The sequence below is a fragment of the Cyclopterus lumpus genome, chromosome 5 (genome assembly GCF_009769545.1).
Source record: "Cyclopterus lumpus isolate fCycLum1 chromosome 5, fCycLum1.pri, whole genome shotgun sequence".
Classification (NCBI taxonomy): Eukaryota; Metazoa; Chordata; class Actinopteri; order Perciformes; family Cyclopteridae; genus Cyclopterus; species Cyclopterus lumpus.
Window position 1 is genome coordinate 4965328 of NC_046970.1, and position 20698 is coordinate 4986025.

Consider the following 20698-nt stretch of genomic DNA (forward strand, 5'->3'; position numbering starts at 1 on the left):
GAAGAGCAGCTGTATGCATTGTAATAATGCAAGATCCTTAACGCACCAGCCTGTAATTTAGTATTATTTGGAAAGCCCTTGTTTCTAGTTTGGCCTCTTCAGGCTGGGGCTAAGGCTCTCCTTTTATAGAGAGTTGAGGTTCAACTGGTAAGAAAGTAATCAGTCACTCATGCATTCAGCGTGAGGACTCCCGAGTCCCGTCCCTGAGTGGAGCGGCCCTCTCTTTCATCTCACGGCTCAGTATTTGTGAACACACACCGAAATACTCTGTGCTGGGTACGGGTCTGCAGACCGACGGTGCGTCCTCGCTCGCAGCTGAATGATAAGGAGAGTTATTTCCCTGTGCTGTGTGGGAAATAGTGTTCCCTGTTTCCTCCATTGTTTCTTTCAGATTTATTTGCCTCTCTTCACCCCTCATTTGGTTTCAGACGCAAGACGCCCTCGAACCACTTGCTTGAGACACTTTTTTCTTTCTTTTTTTTTTTTTTTGCACAAAGCGAGACAAGTGACGGATGAATAAAGGGAATTTTTTTCTGGTAGATGAATTCATCATGTGATTATTTATTTTTTTGTGCATGTTTGATTCACGCGACACAAAAGGCGGTGGGAGCACCGGCGATGTGAGCGCGAGTGCAGCGCGCTCATTAGTGCCGTATTACACAAATGGAAGTGATAACAAAGGAGTAAAAAAAAAAAGAAAAGCAGAACAATATTTCCAGGGTAAAGGTTAGTGTGTCCCGGCCCCTGTGGCGTGCCCAGGCAGACGGTCATCCGCGCCAGGGAAGGCTATTGGTCAGAGTGGAGCAGCTTCAGGTGTGCTCCGTGCAGCTCCTCAGTCTCTATGGAGACTGCAAAGCACTCAGGACGGCCATTAACTCATGCAGCCATTAATTACTGTCTTCTGCTGTCATCTGTCCTTAATAAAGGGAGAGACGCTGACCAAAAAAGAGGAAAAAGTCGTCTGTGTGCATGCCACTACCGTCACTGAAGATGCAAAGTGAATTCGCTGCTGTTGTCTTTCAGTCTTGAAGCAGCTGTTGGTGTGTTGCTTTCACATAAACACAGTGTTGCCATTTTAATAAATAATTGGCTTGTTGTACATGCCGTGCAGTTTGTTGTTTTGATGGGCTGCAGAACATATTGCCTCGGCCATGTCAATTAGTCAAGTTGCAACAAATATACCTTTCCCTGTATGACAATTATGTTCTTGTTCTCATGGTAATATCAACGTATTTAAATCTAGGTGAAAATATATTTGAGACCAGGGCTGCAGTTAAGTGTTATTTTTATTGGCGGTTAATCTGCTGATCATTTTCTCGATTAATCAATGAGTTGTTTGGTCTATGAAATTGAGAAAAATGTCAACCAGTGTCTCCCAAAGCCCAAGATGACGTCCTCGAATTACTTTTGTGGTCCCCAACTCAAAAATATTCAGTTTACTGTCACAGAGGAGAAAAACAACAACTAAATAAACAGAAAATTATCACATTTAAGAAGCTGGAATAAGAATATTTAACTTTTTTTTTTTTTTATTAATCGTAAAAAAAAACATATGACGATTAATCAACGCAGAAAAAAAATCCTAATTTGACTGAGCGTGTTGCTGAAACAAGATGAAGACAAGGGAGTGTGTTGATATTTGAAACCCACATTAGGGTTGTGAAACTGTATAGATGTATATATGCATAGGTTTTTGGCATGCATCATATTCAGACATAGTTGTTCACGCAATATTTAAATGAACAAAACTTAGCCGATTCATGAGAGAGATGAGTCGGGTTACTCGTACGCTGAGTTTAAGTTTTAAAGTAACACTTTATACCAAAATGGTTGTTTCTTTTAGGAACACACCTCTCCCTGTTCTCATTTTGAGTGCATGTAATAACTTAAAACCAGAGTAGCACAGCGCTTGTCTGTTTTGGGAATGGTGCAGGTAAGCTACAAACCTTTTCATCCAGACATGAGGGGGCTCAACCATATGCTACACGCTGCGCTCAGCTGCCAGGCCGAACCTCGGCACCTGTTTGTATCAGCTGTCCAGTCTGCATGTCGGTCTGCCCGTGTTTATGGCGTTCGGCGGCCCAGTGGATTTTATTTTTATTTTTTCGGGGAGTTTCAAATATGCACGTCAATGAATATTTACGCTGGTATGGTTTAGTTATTGCTCTCAACTTTAAGTTGCATTTGATACATTTTGAATATTTTTATGATAAGTTGTGAGTTTTTGTGCTGCTATGTGCGCAAACCACTTATTTGGGGTCAAACACAGTGCGGTTAGATATTTCCTTTGTTCCGTTTGTAACATTTTAAGTTGCGTTGGTGGCCCCACGCTCGCTCTCCCTTCAGCACTGGTGCCACCTCGCAGGTTCCTCATGTTCATTTTTGCCAAACTGCCATGTCACTTAAACCCCTCGCTAACGCTCGTTGGCAGCGTGACGCGGAGTACGGTTACAGGAGCACGTCTTTAAGGGCCTCATCCTTGACTTCTCGACTGTTTTTCAGTTGGCAGTCCCAGCCTAATAAGAAACACAACATGGCAGGGCCCCGCTCCTCCGTCATCATCGCCGCGTGGAAAGTTGGTGTTGCTTTGATCATGTCTTTTGGGCGCATCACTCCGGCTTAGCCCGCCGCTCGCTATGTGATAAGCCATCAGAGCACTCAGATCTAAGCCGGCAGCTCCGTGGGCTCGAAGGAGAGACAGGAGAGAGAGAGAGGGAGAAGGAGTGAGTAACGGAGACGAGGAGAGAGCGGCGATGCAAATTTTGTTGACAGACTGTTGCTGCAGCTGTTCTCCGCTGCCTTTTGAATCCAACAATGTCGCCGTCCGTCTGCGCTCGTCTGCGCGGGGAAAGGCCAAGTTTGCAAGCCCTCTCTTTTGTGGAACAGCGGCGTTCCCGTGTTGTTTACTCGGCCCTCTTTGCAATTAATACGCCCTTTTAATTAGACACACGTACTAATCGCCTCAAAAAAACCCACGCACGATTACATTATTTTACACGCCGCTCTCCTCCCGTCTGTACATAAACCGCCGTTTCCTTTGGACCCCCCATTACGAAAGGGGGCTCCTAATTGACGGGATGTTGCTTGTTTATTTGATATATATTTACCAGCTGGGTGGTAATTGGGGAGCAGTAATTACCCGAGATGCAGTGCGGCGCTTCGGCAGAGGTGCTGCCATCGCTGATGAGTCTGGAGCACAGATGAAAGTATGCAGGTTACTATTATCATCCTCGCGGACGGTTTAAATACTTGACAGCGGTGAGCAAGGGATGGCTAATTGGGCCCGCGTCCCCTATACGGTCTCGTTGTTTACTGTGATGATGCACAGTGCGAGATCAAAAGCGCGACACTTTTATCTTTGTGCAATTTGTTTTCTTTTTTTCTTTTTGCAGGCCCAGTTGTTGCCAATGTACCTGACCAGTTAATAGCAACAATAAAAGGCCAGAGTGTGTGTGTGTGTGTGTGTGTGTGAGAGTGTAAAGGGCCTCGTGGATTTGGAGTCCCTCCTGGATGATGTAGTTCCTTCACTGATAATGGCCTTGTTAACTGAGATTCATTACCTCTTCATTCAGAGTCCCCTCTGGATATTGAGGGAGAGTGTTCTCAAGCTACTGGGTCTGCCACGGTGAAGTCATACTGATGTGTTTCTTTTTTTCGCCGGCTATTCGTGGACGGCGGTGACGGTATCTTCCCGATGATTCAGTTGACCTGAGACCGGGCTGGCGGGGGGGGGGGGGGGGGGCGTTTGACTTTGTTTGCTACTCGATTCCACTTTTCCTCTCTCTCTCGATCTAAAATGCCCTCAAACACACCTTGTTTGTGCTGTTGTGTGATAGCTGGCTCTCCCAGTAGATCTGCAGACTTTGTTGTTGTTTGCCTGTATTGGTTGGAGAGAGAGAGAGAGAGTGTGTGTGTGTGTGTGTGTGTGACTTGCATTCACTCGAGCTCCTTGGAGGGAGTTTGTTTTTGTTCTCGGTGTTGTAAACAGGGCGAGGCTCCGTTCCCAAACCACTCCGTTGGAGATAGTTATTTTGTTTATCGTCTCGGTCAATAGATTAGCTTGGGCAGTGTTGTGCTGCGTGTGTTGTGTTGGGCAGCAGATTTGCTGCACCGGAGAAACACGTTGTCACTGTTGTTTTTTTTAACATTTCTTTTGTCTTTTTTGTTTGAGCTGTGTAGTAGAATAATTTATATCTTTCATTTATGCTAACGTTCTAATTTGACTTGGGAGTTCTCATTTTTAGTATAAAATCTATTGGGTCCAGATTCTTTTTCGAGTGAGAGAATTATTATGTTTTATTAATAGTAGTAGTAGTAGTAGGTGGTTCAGTGGTTAGCAGGTCCGTCTTTCAATCAGAGGATTGGCGGTTCGATCCCCGGCTCTGCCAGCCTATGTGTCCTTGAGCAAGACACGTATTTGCTCCCCGTAGCTGTGTTCTTTTGATTTTCCTATTCTCCATGTATAACTCGTAATCATTTTCTGACTGTTGTGTTTTCATGAGAATCAATTTTAATGTTACGGTTTCAGTTCAAGGGCAAGTCCTAGTGCATTCAAGTCCCAACCCTGTTCCCAAAACAACATATTTGTTAGTTAACTGAACACACCCCTGGCTCGGAATGACTCCAGCTGGGGGAGTCTGTAAACACACACCAGTTGTATCACGGTACAAAACGGCAAGGTATCTGTCTTTTCAGCCGACGTGCAGCATGTACAGCAGGTACATGTACTTTTCGGTAGCATTCATGTCGTCTATCTTTAAATCCGGTCTATGATTTCCACACAGGCCTCATCTTCTCTCTGTACAATACAAGGCTCCCTCTCGCTAGTGCATCAATCCTTTACTTAGCAATAGATTCTAATACCACACTGACTGGTTCTAGCTAGTCGTCTTCCTCACGCTCCATCCTGAGAGCGATGCGCTTTGCACAGGCCGGTAAGTCAGGTGACATGACAGCAGGCGGCACGCGGCCCTCGATCCGCGGGAAAAAACTAAAAACGAGCGTTTGCGCCAGCGAGGAAAGGGGCGCCAGCGGCGAGTTGATCCACTTCGTTTGAAGTTCAGTGCTTAGAAAACGCACCGTTTAGCTCTCGAACATCTGGTGCACAAACCAGCGTTTATCATGCTGACTTAGCTCGTCAAAGGGCTTAATAATGGGCCCGACGCCGCTCGGCTCCCTCGTGAATCGGTGAACGCACGTTTATATTGGGGATGGAAATATTTTTTCGCGTTATTGTGGCTTACAAGACATTTATCTAAGCGACTGCACGTCTGGTCTAAAAAAAGACCCAAGATAAAGACATAGAGAGAGAGAGAGAGAGAGAGAGAGAGAGAGAGAGAAGCTCAACTGCAACCAAAACATTTTTTTGGTGCTACTTATTTTATTCCAGGACTACAGTAAAAAGCGCGGGGGCGGGGGGAGTCTACATTAGCAGTGATGTGAATTCAGATCTGCGTCTCTGTGAAGCGATGGCGTCGCACCGGAGATTTCGCCAGTGACGACGTTTGCTTACATGTCACTCGTTTCACATTCTGCTCGTCTTATTTATCTTTCGTATCAGTTCTCAGTGAGTGGCGCTGACAAAGCGTCATGCACACATGTACCACAACTGTTCCCTCCCCACACCGCTCCAAGCTCAATGCCGTTAACCATTTACTATTTACTGTTTACGGCCCTTTTGTTAGAGATTTACTGCAACCTGTTGTAAACGCTGCGAATGTGGTGCGGTTTAAACAATTGGCTGCCCTGAGTTACTGGATATATTTCTGAAAGCCTTTTCATACCGTGTGTATGGAGTGCGTGATGCGCAGGCTTTTAATGTGTCGGCCAATCAATTCCTCGCGACCGGCAAAAACAACAACTCGCCGTCAGAAATGAGTAAATCAATCCATTCACATCCCACTACAGAGGGGATTTGGGTATTTTGAGTGCATGTCTGTGTGTTTCATACACAATCGTGCGCCGGGCTAATTCAAAGAATTGAAATCAATGTCCTCCCCCTCCCCCCCACCGCAGTGTCATCTCCTTTTTTGCATGAAAGTGAAATGAATAGATGAGCAGGCTCTCTTTTTTTAGCAGCATAATGGCCACATTAGATAACTAGATGGATAGCTGATGAAAATGCTGTATCTTTCATGTGCTCATTCTCTTTCACTCCCTCAAGCTGATCTCTTTTGTCAATACCGTGTAAAAAGACATCGCGGGCCACAGAGAAGTGTTGGTTGAACCCTGCGTAGTAGCCGGAGGGATGGGGAGAAGCAGAGGTGAGAGCAGTTTGGGGCGGCGACTCGCAGCGCGAACGCTCGCCGGACCCAGTGTTAGCTAATGTGTGATTTTTGCGCCGTGGAACCAATAAATAGTAGTTTCGCCTCCTTGTTTAAGCTTCATTGGTTTGCAGCGCCACGCCACGCCACGCCACGCCACGCCCTCCCACCAGATTCACGGTGAATCCACCCCCCAAGTGAGATCATGCCATCGGAAGCTGCCGACCACATACATGCCAGTCAATATGTAAACGGTGGTGGAGACAGTTACTCGCTGCCTGATATTCATGTCCTGATGATTCATCTGAGAGAGATGTCCTCTCACAGAGTGTTCTCAGGGCGCACGGCACTCACGGTGGTTTTTCAATAATTCACCCCGTGATCTCTGTTCACTGCCATGTACTGTATATGCTAATACTGTAGGCCATTCGAGGCCACTCCCTTTTCCTTTGGACTCTGATCTATAAATGTGCACGTTTTTGCCTGGAAAACGCAATACTGTTGCTAACTGCAGATACGGATGGTATCACTTTAAATCGCAGTGGACAACTGTGCACGATGGATGCTGATTTGCTGTGTGTCCCATCCCAGTTGGCAAGCAAACCCTTGAACTCAATTTAGTCCGTTGAACATTGGTGTTCACGTCCAAAATAACTGCATTGCTAAAGGGTGATGACTACAACACTGTGCGTCTGTTCTTATACAATGTCTTTCCTTTTTTCATTCATTGATGGCAAACTATGCAAACTTGAGATCACAATGTATCTATAAATAGGAGTTGCATAGAATTTGGCTGTAATATCCAAATGATGTGGCTTACCAACATTTCCTTGGCGGTAGGGCTGGTTGATAGAATGATCTTTTTAGAATAGGGGCGATGACAAGTTATGCCAAGTCACAGAATAAAAGTGGTCAGCTCTATTATGGATTATTTTTTTTAATCATTAAACTACATCATGCAACATAACAAGACTGACCTCTCATTCGTCTGCTTCTATAACTAAGCCCGAATGGTCTAATGGGAGTCAACAGAGCGAAAATAATACCCCAAAATAATATTTCTTGGTCTCAAATTAAAATATCCAGACCTAACAGTGCTGTCTGTGAAGACGACCAGCCACGGGGGCGTATTGTTTGTTTAGCATTCTGTAGTACGTCTACTGTTTACTGGCAACATGCAGTAATAGGATTAAAGCCTGTCATCCGCATTGTTTCTCTCTTGTAATCTAATTGGTTGCCACTATGGAAAATAGAAGAGAATTGCCATAGACGGGGACTAGAGTCGTAGGTGTCATATTTCCTTGGTTTAAAGAAGGCGGGGATGCTCCTCGCTTTTCACGTTCCGCGAGTTAAACCTGCCGTCACTTCTCCCCACTTGTGCCAATGTAAATGATTTGCGTGGAGTTTGTCCCTGCTGATTACGGCTGCTTGGACTGCTCCTCTTTGGAGCCGTGCCAATTGAATTTTATGCCTTCTCTAACGCGCTTGGAGAGCGGGGAATATGGTTCTCATTGGGGCCCGGGGCTTGATCTCCTCCTCGCCTCCCCCCCACCCCCAATCCTCACGCATCACTCTGACAATTAGCGAGCTCGACCGTCCCCAAATGGCACACGTAATTAAAGAGTTGGCATTATAATTACAATGTGTTTATTGTCTGTTTATGGTTTTTGTTCAGTGCCTAACGCACTGGGAGATTTCTTTTGGTGTAAACGGATCAAGGGCTGTTAACATACTTGGTGGTAAACGCGATTTCATGTGGTTAACAGCTTGATATCGCCTTCATCAGCCCTTTGAAAGTTGCCGCGTGCACAACGTAATTTGGCCGACGGCAGAAACTGGCACCGACCACCCCCCCCCCCCCCCCCCCGCCTCCCCCACCCCCCTCCCCCCAAAAATTAGAATTATTTAGTCATGAGCTTTTTAACGGCCGCAACGGTAAATGCATGTTAAGCAAATGATACAATTTATTCTCTTCTCCTCATTGCCAGGCTGGCTGTCACGGGACTTCTGCCAGCTTTAAATAAGTGGCACCCAGATGGCATTCACACGATGTCCACTTGGTTACAAGACGGTCCTGGGGAGTGAAGCCGGTCGCCCCAACAAGCAGTGGGTCAGCCGCTGAGCCCGTTGCTTTTGTTTGTTGCACTTCCGCGGACACGCAAAATGGGCTAATGTCGTGCCACTTTGCCGGATTTTTTGGGAAGGTTGTATCTCAGGGGTCCCCTTGGTGAATTGGGAAAAGAGCCCCGTTAATGAGGAGGGCGGCATAGAGAGAGAGAGATAGGGGAAAGGGGTTCTCTGCAGGAGCGTTTCTTTTTTTTCAAGTAATGAGCTCTGGCTCTGGAGTAATATAAGTCTGTCAACAACAGGGTTTCTTTGCCTCCCTTTCTTCAAAAAAAGCAAAGTCTCTCCTCCTCCTCCTCCTCCTCCTGCAGCTGTGCTGCCCGGTCTCTGGGCCGGCTGTCTCCTGGAGAAGTGGTGAACTGTGTCATCTCCAGCCACTAACAACTACCAGCTGCTGCAGCAGCCATCGCTGCAGATCCAGGGGACAATTGTAAAACAGATTTGATAGCGCAGAGAAATAAATAAACAAAGAAACGACCAAACAAAAAAACAAACACAACACCACAAACAACCGGCGGCTTATGCAAATGCTGTGGAAATGTGTTAGCGAATCGATAAGCCCCATTTGTGTACGGGGACACTGTTGTTGTTTTTTTGGACACAGATACACATTAATAAGTTTGCTATTTTATCTGCACAAACTTCTGTTTATCTACAGTTAAACCCACGCGTTACGATAAAACACACACTGTTTGTTGCATTGTGACTCGCTGCCGGAGGCGCGTCAAGACACCAGATGTTCGAGGCAAAGTTTTAGTCATTGTGGTGGGAGAGAGGGGTCAAACTGTCACTAGGTTAAAGGTCGAACGGCATGAACAAAAAAAAAGAAGACCTGCAGCTCCCGCACCGTTAATTAAGAGATGAGAGATTTTTTTTTGCTGAATGATATATTTATGTCACCCTGTTAACGTCTAGGTTAGCTGTTTTAAGCCTGATTGTGTTCCATCGAAGTACGCTGGAAGACCCGTCAATATCTTATATTATATTCGGTTTTTCCTTCTTCTCTCGTATGAATTATAAACCTCAACTGTCCCATTGTTTAGTTTTTTTCCCTCCCAGTCACCTTGTAATTGTTTCTGTGTCCGACGCAGCTATTAGCATTGCTAGAAAATGGTAATGCTTTGAGGGACTCATCTCTCTGAGAGAATGGCTCTCTATCACACTCTCGCATTCTTTTAAAAGGGAAAAGGAAGATGAATTCTGCCCATAAAGGCTGTATCACAAGGGCTTTTTATCCTAAATGGCTCTGGGGATTGTTATCTGTGGGAAGTGTGTCCTGCCTCCATCGTGTTCAATCAAGTGTCCACTTAGCTGTGACTGGGAGTAATTGTTCCCAAGTGGGCCACACACTGACCTGTTAATGTCTGCACTGACCCTCTAACCTTGTCAGCACGTCTTGGGGAGGAGTTTAAATCATGTGGATCTCCTGCGCGTCTTTACGCTACCGGGTCAAGTGGGCGTCGGCCCCCGAAAGACCACTCTCTCGGTAATTGTCCCCAGCAGCGCGGGTCAGCCGCGGGTGTTCCCAAACACCGGCTCTTATTAGATGAGGTACTGGGAGTGGTGTGACTTAATGGGTCAAGCCATTGATCCGATACAGCACCAGTTCTCCCCCCCCAGTTCAAAACCTGATCACAGGCTCGACTCTGGCTTAGATCCATGTCACTAATGCCAAGGAGTTTCCCATCGTTATTTATAAACAACAACAAATATTCTCACACGTCGTGCTATATCCAACAAGCAGCAGGTGACCTGTACTTATAAATCGATAATACCCATCACTTGGTTCACCTGACGCGGCTCCTGGCCCCTTGTCCTGCTCCCTCAATGAGACACCTGTGTAGTTTGCCTGGGAACTCACAAAACGAGCGGCAATTAACGCACACACTGCGGAGTGGAGTTTCCACACAAACTGACATGGTTTGTAATTTGAGTGAAAAGAGGGGATTACAACCACATGTTTCCAGAGCGAGTCGGGTGTTTAGCAGCTGGCATGCGAAAAGTGAGAACGCTTTATAGTCGGGAGGTAAAATGTTTTCACTTCATGTTGGCGTCTCAGCATGTAGTATAGCTCAAATTGTTTGCTTGTTTTAGTCTCTTTTTTTTTTTCTTTCTTTTTTTTCATTTTCTTTTTTTTATGGACAGATTACGCAATAAAACGTAACCGCGGTGTAAAAAAATCCAGCGCTTGTTAATTTGCAATAAAGACTCCGAGCTACTTCCTTTTAAGCGTGTGCTAATTTTAACACCCCTTTCACGGGGCTGCACATAAATCCCGTCTCTTTTTAAATCGTCTCAAGTAGTTTCTAAAGCTTGAGTAAGTCATATGTGGGAGACGACATGGAGATCTCAAAGTGAGGGGTTCTTAAAAATCAAGTGAGGGGCCAGTCGGTGATCCACCTGGGGAGGAGGGGGGTGTCTGTCGGGATCGACATATCTTCGGGGAGTAATGACAGGGATGCAACCGAGCAATCAGTCGAGTCTTATCAAGGGCCGATGGCAGGCGCAGGAATGTGGACTGGTCTTTGGAAACAGCGGCTGCACTACATTACATTACATTACATGTCATTTAGCTGACGCTTTTATCCAAAGCGACTTACAATCATGTTACATTCATACACTGTAGACACAGCTACAGGGAACAATGCATGGTTAAGTGTCTTGCTCAAGGACACATCGACTAGGGCGGGGATTGAAACGCAAACCCCCTGATTGAAAGACGGTCATGCTAACCACTGACCCACAGTCGCCCCACTAATGGGGTTAGTTGAATTCCACGCTGGTGAGTTATGAGGAGTTGGGACGTCGGGGCTGTAGTTTGTTGTGTCTGGTCAGAGAGAGAGAGAGAGAGAGAGAGAGAGAGAGAGAGAGAGAGAGAGAGCCACAGCGCTACACACACGGAAACAAGAGTTATAGATTTAGTTTTTTACATAGAGCGTGGGCCAATTAACTGGGAGCTGTAATGCTGGAAGACACGGACACATTTAACCGCAAAGTGTGGTGCACACACTACACACACACACACACTACACACACACACACACACACACACATATATAATGTCCACACATGCAGCCACGACTCTTGTGACAAAATCAGAAGCCATGCGTGCCGGCGCCTCATTTGCATGGTCTGAAAGCGTATCTGGAAGTCATTAGCATCTTTCCACTTGTTTGTCAGGCGACAGATTAATGCTTCTGAGCTCAACAGCAGTGTTTTTTTTACGATAAACAAAATGTTGTCTCCGACGTCTTTCTAGTGGCACAAGCCATGCATCACGTATTGGAAACGTCTGCCACGGCGAGGCGGAGGCCACATCGGGGGAGGGGGGGGGGTTACATGTCACTGCATTACCGCGAACGCTGTGCGACACTTGTAGCTTTTTGTGGTGCGTTAACGGAGGTTTAACGACCTTATCGTAAGTAACTGTCTCATCATCGTAAAAGTCAGTAATGTGGCGGTGATGTGTGTTTCTTTTTTTAAGATGTCGTGTTTTTGTTGCGGTGCTTTAAACGGAAAAGAATACTCAAACTCGTAAATCCTGTAGTCTGTGTTTTGATCACATTCAGCAACGGGAAATGAATCCAGCACGTTTATTTACATTTTTTACGTGGGTTTATTTAAAAGCACTCCCACCACGTTAACAAAGGTCAACCACGTGACATGTTTACTGTTTTCTTTTAGGTGAGAAATTAACCACAGAAACTGCGACGCAAACACCTTTTGCTGCTATTTTAGTGCCCACCGTCGTTGCTTATCTGCATGTTCAGATGTAAAAGATAACTTCTGTGGGCCGGGAGGTGCAAACTGGAATCGGTGCGTCACGAGTTATCAAATACTGGCGGCTGACGATGATCACTTTTACTTTTGCCTGTTGAAAGCCTGTTATGTCATTTCTGTACATGTGGGCTCAGCGGACCAGGTTAGGGGCTCCCCCCACTTTTTCACTTCCTGTTTGTAATAGTTGTATCTTTCCCTTTTTACTTTTTAACCTCCCCTCCCTTCCCTTCCCTCCCCCAGTGGTCCTGCCCTCAACACGGTGAGCTGAATTCTGATTGGAGGAATGGAGCGCCAGTCTGCCCTGCACCAGTGATCAGGGTATGTGGCAATCCTCCTGCCAACCCGTCTCTTATTTAGTTCATTACCGTGTGCGCCGTTTGTCTGTGAAGTGCCTCCAAAACACACCGTTGGGTCTGGCTGTTTGTATCAGGCCATAATAATCAGGCCATAATACGCTGGAAGCAGATCCCAACACGTGTATTGTGAGCTTTTATTGCTTTTTAGGCCAGCGAGTGTGGATGTGAATGATAAAGACACAAATGGTACAGAATACTAGCTGGATATTTTTTGGGCAGAATTTGAACTAATTACTAATTTGACTGACTGATATTAGTTTGTATAAATTAAACTCCAGAAATGTTCTGGTGGAGACTGGTTCCAAGCCTCTGAATTGCTCCCCACATATCTGATTTTATATAATTTTTATATAATTTTTTTTTAAAGTTTTGGGACTTCTCATATCATCATTGGAGCCATTCAGGCCTACTTCATGACTCCTAATCCTGAAGCCCCCGATTTCCCAGAGCTATTAAATCAATACGCTTAAAACAATAAATATTATGGAGTTCTTAACACTGACCAGAAGATCCTGCCAGGGATTCACTTTCTGTGCACTCTGCACACCACCTGCCTGAAATTGATGTCATGGTTTATTCAGTGTATTTGCCTCAAAATGATACAAAACTAACGTTAATTAGCTACAGGTTGTATTTTGAGGCAAAAGTTTTTAGGCGTTGAACTGGAAAACGTTCACCTCCAACTTTTTCAATAATTGTTGATCAACTGAATAGCACCTACCTTGACAATTAATCAATACATATACAAATTATTGTGGGCAAAAATGACACAAATTCACTGGTTGCAGCTCTTTCACATTTGAAAACCTCTGTGAGAGTGAACTGAATATCTTTGGGGTTAATTGAGAAAAAGGCCGGTCGATCAATCCATTATTGAAATAACCGTTAGTAATTATTAACCAATAATTCAGACCGAACAATTCACTCATTCAAATTATGTTTTGATAACAATTATCGATTGTCCAGAATATGTTATAAACATGTAAATGCATACCGTTTATTTTTGCATCGGTTAATACAGTATGCAGAGTAAGTATTTTCAGGGTTATTTTCAGGTCATGTTATATTATTTGTGTGAACTTGCCATTGAAGTGTTATCTCGTTGTAAATATATGAATATGAAAATGACCGCGCCTATACTTGCCAACCTTTGCCGATTTTGAAAATCCATGATAATAACAGTAATAATAACAGTAATTGCAATGACAAATGCACTTAACGGGCCCACGTGAAATCAATAAAATATGTTACCGCAGCATATATATTGCCCTCTACCTGAATGTTGCACCGTCAGCTGCTCTGTGTTAGGGACTTTTTTTTTCTCTTCAACATCTTTGCCGTACTATAATCTTTCTGTCCCTCCGCTCACCTCTGTCTGCCCTGGGAGTCCTGATTGGCTGAACACTTTCTGCACTAAGGTCTGGCTGCTTGCCAGTGGCTGCCGTGCCCCCTGATCAGAAGAGAATGTGACATTTGTGCAGAGGTAATGGAATCTGCGTGCAATTAAATCTCTGACTGTGAAGAGGAGTCTATCTCCTCCCATTGCCAGCAGCAGCAGCAGCAGGGGGGGGGGCACAATGATGAAACCTTCCCAGCAGGCCCCCTTCGCCGCACTCTCTTTCCCAATCACCACGTCAGGTTGTGTTTTTTAACTCCGTCGCGCCTAGCCCTGCCTCCGTCTGGCAATTAATTACCAAAAACGTCCATTAGGAATCTCACAGAATATTGCATAAAAAAAAAAAAAATAATATTCTATTAGAAACAAAAATAATATGACAAGGCTGATGCCCCTTAATGAATTTGGCTGCAGGTGACGGTTGTTGTTTTGTGACGACCGTTTGTTTCGCCGTGTTTTGATGCTTTTATTCTTCTTATGACGAAGTGGCAGAGAGCAAGTAGGCGGGGAGGAGGCAGAGGGCAGATCCATGCACGGCTGAGCAGAGGGTCATATCTCTGCGCTCCTCTTCCCTCGCTGCCCTGCCACTACACTTAACGCCTCATTTGTGGGCTCTGTGGCCAATGACTTGAGTCTTGTGATCTGTTGCCATAAAAGGCAGCTTTCCCCTCTTTGCTGATGGGGCATTTGTTCGCGGGTTAATATCAGGCCTCCCCCCCCCCCCCGTCCCTCCTCAGGCGAACTCGTATCTAATGGATATGTGCATCCCCATCAGGGTAGCTCATAAACATAAAACTCTCGGCGGGCTGGGAAGGACAGAGCCACGCCATTGAAAGCATTTCCCCTTGAACTTGTGCAGGAGTAGCTCCCATCCGTGTTCCTTGTCCACACTGGGTGGACGAAGACGCAGGATATCCAGGTCGGGGGTTTGGCTAAATCCTCCCTGTGCGGCGTCCGTCTGAGAGGCGCAACCTCAGATTCGACATGTTCCATTTCATTTGAACAAATTTAAATTTCTTTCACGTCCTGCTGCTGAAAACCCGGCTTTTTAAAGCGACTGCTTTCCACGTTCAGGCTTCCCTGGTTATTTGTTTTGCCACGATGAATTATTTAAGTCAGCGTTGGTTGAAGGGTAGTGTTGTCTTTTTTTTTTTTTTTTCTTCCTTCACCCAAGGGTTAATTTGAACCAACAGTCAAACCGAGCGTCCCCGTTTCCTTGCTGCACTGTGGGCTGCAGTGAAAACTGCTGGGGTCTCAACTCGACTCACCAACATCCTGCTAAACAAACACAACACTGCTCCTCCTGGCTCTTTGCTCTGTTTTCTTCTGTCGCGAGAAAAAAGAAAGAAAGAAAGAAAGAAAGAGGCGCACTCCATTAGTGTCGCGAATTAGATCGGTCTGACAGATAGGCGCGGAAAAATTGTTTTAATTGTATAATCATCTGTGGCCAGCCACTTGTGCGGAAAAATGCCGCTGTGAAGGCCGGGGAGGAGCACATGTTGGTGCTTATTTTGTCTTCGCGCAGGAAATGAACAACAATCGGGGTCCTGGGGATAAACCATAAACACAGCACAAACCCCCACCCCTCTCTCCCCCCGGGCAGGTTGTGACATGCTCAGTGAGATGTTGCTCTTTCAAAGTAATGTGTCTGGCCAGCGAGCCTCCTCCTCAGGCAACGAGGAGGGGGCCGCCCGTAGCCGTCACATCAAGATGGCACAACTCAACGCAATTGTAGCGGCGAGGCAGAACGGCTCGCGTGAGCTTCCAGGACCGCAGCGGCTGACTCCCGTGCAGCTCGGTTTTATTTTTTTTCTTCCCGTCGAGACGTACGAGGCAAGACTACGGACTGATGCCACAAAATTATTTTGGCTTCGTATCCATCACTTGTTTTGCTCCCCTCCCTCTCTTCCCCTCTCCTGCAAAACATTACCACGAAATGACTTTGCATGAAGTACCTATCTTAACTGACAATTTGGTTGGAATATAATAACAGTTATCATCTCTTCCTGTTTCAAACGGCGAGGGGCAGTTTTACTGAAGCAACTCGTTGTATGGGACCGTTTTAACTGTGAGGCTAATTTAACTTAGTCTTACTTCCTTCATGCTTCTCCCTCAGATCACTGTTTGTTGTATGGTTTTGAATAGAGCTCGCATTGCATTGCATCCTTTGCACGTCGAATGTCATCACTGTCGGAGCAGTAAACTGCTTAGAATTAAATGTTGCTGCTGTTATCACAACGGCTTTGTGTACGGATTAACAGTTAAGGACCGGGGGTGTCCTCTTTGTTCATTTCGGCTGACTAATATTTAGCTGTTTATCAGCGGAAGAACGTGTTGATTTATGACATGCGCATCGCCCTATTTGGTGTCCTGTATGTGCACGTCTTGTAAACGTGTGTACGTGGCCATTTTGATTCCAGTAACCATTACATGTTTATCTTGCATGCAGAGAGCATGTTAATGTGTTAATGTAAACGTCTTGACAGATCAGTTACTGTATGGGCAGAGCTGAGCCCAGGCCAAACACTGGTGTGTGTGTGTGTGTGTGTGTGTGTGTGTGTGTGTGTGTGTGTGTGTGTGTGTGTGTGTGTGTGTGTGTGTGTGTGTGTGTGTGTGTGTGTGTGTGTGTGTGTGTGTGTGTGTGTGTGTGTGTGTGTGTGTGTGTGTGTGTGTGTGTGTGTGTGTGTGTGTGTGTGTGTGTGTGTGTGTGTGCGCGCGCGCAAGCATTTTTCAGCTCAACTCGTTCAATAGTAGTAAAACAATGACGTACCGGAGGACTTTGAGCGCGGGTGTTTGTACTTGTGAGAGAAAAGTTGAAATGGGACACAAGACAATGGAGCTGCTACCATATTAATTATGTTGTATATTAATGACTTGTCCCTTCTCTTCCTGGTTCTTTACTCCAGAACATTTTTGGCTGGTTACACTTCAATGCGAACCTGTCTGACAGGATGGTTCAGACTTTTGACAGTCGATGCGTTCTGTCGCACGATTGGATGACAAAAGTCGCTTTGAAAACGACAAGTGTAACCGCGGCCTTATAGCACGCCGCGCGCCTTTTTTGATTCTTAATGGAATGATAGATATTCACACACTGAGCCGCCGTGTTGAGAGTCTCGCAGCACAAAGCAGTTCATGGACTGGGAGCTCGTCACACCTCAGTTGTCGCCTTCGTCATGCTCGGTTGCTCAGTTGCATCTCCCGTGATAATGCATGGGGGGGGGGGGGGGAGAAGAGCGAGAGAGAGGATCAGCAGGTAACAAGGCAGCAGCAGCAGCGTTCCTCTGAGGATGTCGCGCGTGGCTTTTTGAATCGTGTCTCATGCAGTACTACATAAACGGGGGTGGGGGGAAGAGGACCACCAAACGGGGATTTCCCAGCTACACAGGGAGCCTCCTCCCGGATAATGTAGTAATGAGAGGTGACAGGAAGGACTCGGGGCCTGGAACGAAGCCGGGGCAGCTGGTCGGAGCGGGAGAATAGGAAGCGCCGCGCGCCGCAGTTAAAGTGCAGCGAAAAGCAAATTAAAGCTCATATCTGCCATCTTCCTCGCCTCCCTGCACTTTCCTGTTTGGACTTGAAGGTGATTGGGAGCCAAGGCGGTGACAGTTGACGGAAGGAGAAGCGTATTTATTTACAGTGAGACGCAGCGATGCTTGTTCAGGATGCGGTTTCACGCAGGATGTGCCCCCCCATCGCACACGCACACACACACACACAAGCACACACACACACACACACACACCTCCTCCTCCCCCCCCATTGCTCTCATCTCCACCCTCTCACACTAAAATCCCCAGGTTTGATGAAGAATGGGAAGTGGGTTATTGGGGAGGAGGGGGTTGGCCTTCTGCGGGGCCGGGGCAGGCAGCATTGTGTAAGAGGCTGGGCCTGGATACAGCCAGCAGAGAGCTCACTCAGCATGCCTTCCTGCCCGACCCAGGAGGCGGTACCAGAGTCAACACAGGTCACCGGGAAAAGGGAGTGTGAAGCATCAAGATTGCATTGTGTGACAGAGATTGTCTCTTGGCGAGAGGGAAACATGCGGGCCGCGCTTTTAAGTCGAGAAAATGAACAGAATTGAGCACACGAGGAAAAAGTGTAAGTGTGAAAGAAAAGCTGTTTTTTTTAAGGCTTTCCAAAAGTGCGTGTGTGTGTGTGAGGAATTCCACCTTGTAAAGTCAGGGATAGGGGAGGAGGGGGCGCGGGGGAGTTGAAGGTGTGTAAATCCCAGTAATAACACTGTACGCTGGCTGCTGCAGTACAATTACCTTTGTCGTCACCCCCACAATACAGTGTCCACGTTTACGGTAAACTGCTCATTTTGTGTGAGCAAACGTCATGTCGTGCCACCCAGAGAGCACATGTGCAGCAACCTGGGCCGCGTAGAAGTGAAGAGGCGTCGCAGGCTTTAAACCCAGCCCCGTCCCGTCTTCACATCAGCTCGGCGTTTGTGTGAGTGTGCCCCTGAAAGGTGAAGCCTCACGGAGGGTGCCCCCTGCCCACTGGCTGTCACGTCGGCATTAAATCCTCCTCGAAAGTTTCAAAGGCAGTTTTTACGACCCAGACTTACGGCCTCATCTGTGTGGAGAGCGGCGTTTAAACTCTGGAGAGCCTGCCACATAAAACGCACATCTGTTTTCAGCTTAAACTGTTAAAAAAAACAAAAAAAAACTGCCCCCGCGTGTCCAGGCAGCGTTGAGTTAATAATACACTGGAGGTAAAGCTTTTAACACTCCCCCGCAGCAAAAACAACAGTGATTGTCTTACCTTCACTTCTTTTGATCAGCTCTTTTCCCCCTTGAGTATGTTTCCGCCTGTAAAGTCAACAACACTGACGAAAGCTAGCAAGGTCTTTGCTAGAATTAGCTCTTTTAATTTTTTACAGTTATGGTGAAGCAGGCCTGGGCACCCCAACTGAAATGCACATTTGCTAATAATAAAAACGAAGTGTGAACTGCGTGACATCTATCCTTCTGTCCATGCGATGTTTCAGACGCAAAGTGCTGAAAGTGGACCTATTTTTGGACGCATTTAATGGTGTTAACTTTTAGCAGCACTATCTAACCTCGCTGGTTGCACAATCGACACTTCTACAATAAAGGTCTTCCACTCCTTTTACATTAAACCGCTTCACTTTGAGTGAGGGCGCGACTCCGCCGATAGCGGCGGACACTACAATAATAGAGGATTGCCGCGGCGCTAAAAAGTCAACCGTGGAATTGCCAAATGACGGCAAGCACTATGCTCAGTCTTGAGGTCTGAACACCACGACCGAAAATACTATGACCAGATCTGTTGATGATGCAATCGAAGCAGCAGTTGTCATTACAGGGACACGGTTATTTCAGTTAAGTCTCTGAAAGAGGAAGTGAGGTTTCTCCCTCTTTTTAAGGTGTTCAATCATTGCTCTCAATGCACCGGACGCTCCCTTTGCCCCCAGACACTTCACTTTGGACCTGACATCAACAACAACATAAATCTCAGGGCTGACTTGAGGTCTGCCCAAAGGCAACTGCTGCTGCTGCCGCTGCTATGCAGGTCTGTCATATTCACAGTGTAAGGGGGGGGGGGGGGGGGGCAACGCCAATCATCATTCCTGTTAGGAATAGCCCCGACATGCATACATTGTTGGTTGGTCAACCTGTTGCAGTCAGACATATTTTGTAAATATTAAAGATAGATGGAATTTTGTGTGTGTGTGTGTTGCAGACACAGTAGTTTGTTGAGAACTGATATTGCATCAGGGTTGGTTCTCACCAAGGGCTTCGAGGATGTTTAAGATTATAGAGCAATGCAACGCTTTAGCAGTGACGCATAAGAAGCTGCAGCTGCAAACTGCCAATAGTAACATCCAGTGATGACATAATATAAAATGTATAAAAGCACATTTAAGAGCCTTTATGTGCAGAACTGCCTGTTGTGATACCATATTCTGGACTTTGTATAGAGTACACACATTGATTTGATTTAAAAAATGGTTTCCAGCCAGACATAAAATGCTGATGCTCCGTATACAAGGACCGTCGGCAATGAGCGCACACAATGAGCGTCATTGTAGTGAACGGTTTGAGGGAATCTGTCAACACTTGTGCTTCTTGGAGTAAATCAGCTAAAGGATTTTTATTTTTTTTATTTACCGCGCCATCCGTCTCGAGTGCGAGCGGGGTCGGAGCCCTAATTGATGCTTGGAAGATGAGCTCAATTGGATGAGTCATTAGTCCCATTACCAGAGTTTTATTAAAAGCCCCAAACCGAAGAGAAATCTGTTGTGGAATATTTCCCTTTCGAGGAGAACAGGAGGTCGGATTGGTAAAAGGCAAATAATATATGTGTGTGAGATTGATCAGTGAGTAGCGACCCCATTATCTCCAGAGATGTTAATTACACTGTGCTCAGCTTGCATGTCAAACGGCAGATAATTGAAGAAGGTAAAAGATGTGCCACACTTTATTTATGCTGTCACTTGGAGGCTAGTGGAAGATCGTCTCTTTCTTCTGCGCCTTTTCTTTCCCCTCTTCACTGCCTTTTCTTTTTTGCTCTATGATGCATTTATTGTTGGGTAATATTACATTGTCAGAGTTGATCCTTTTTGCAAGGATATTATTGGGAATGATTACTGTGTGTGTGCTCCATGTCCTTTTCTGTCCTTTATGTTGTCAAATACCTTTTTCCAGAGCTTGTAAAGATCTCTCTTGCATGTGTTTGATGCCTCTTATTTCTTGCTTTTGGTTTTACTTTAATAGTCAACAGCTTTTAAAAAATAAAAATACCTAAAG

General features: G+C 45.9%; 1 protein-coding gene across 1 annotated transcript in view; it reads left to right on the forward strand.

The window, feature by feature from the left end:
- LOC117730285 (forkhead box protein P1-B-like) overlaps positions 1-20698 on the forward strand; it is a 139196-nt gene that overhangs the window by 2459 nt on the left and 116039 nt on the right. The window contains 1 exon segment of the mRNA XM_034531851.1: positions 12408-12485. The gene's annotated coding sequence lies outside the window, so the exon portion shown is untranslated.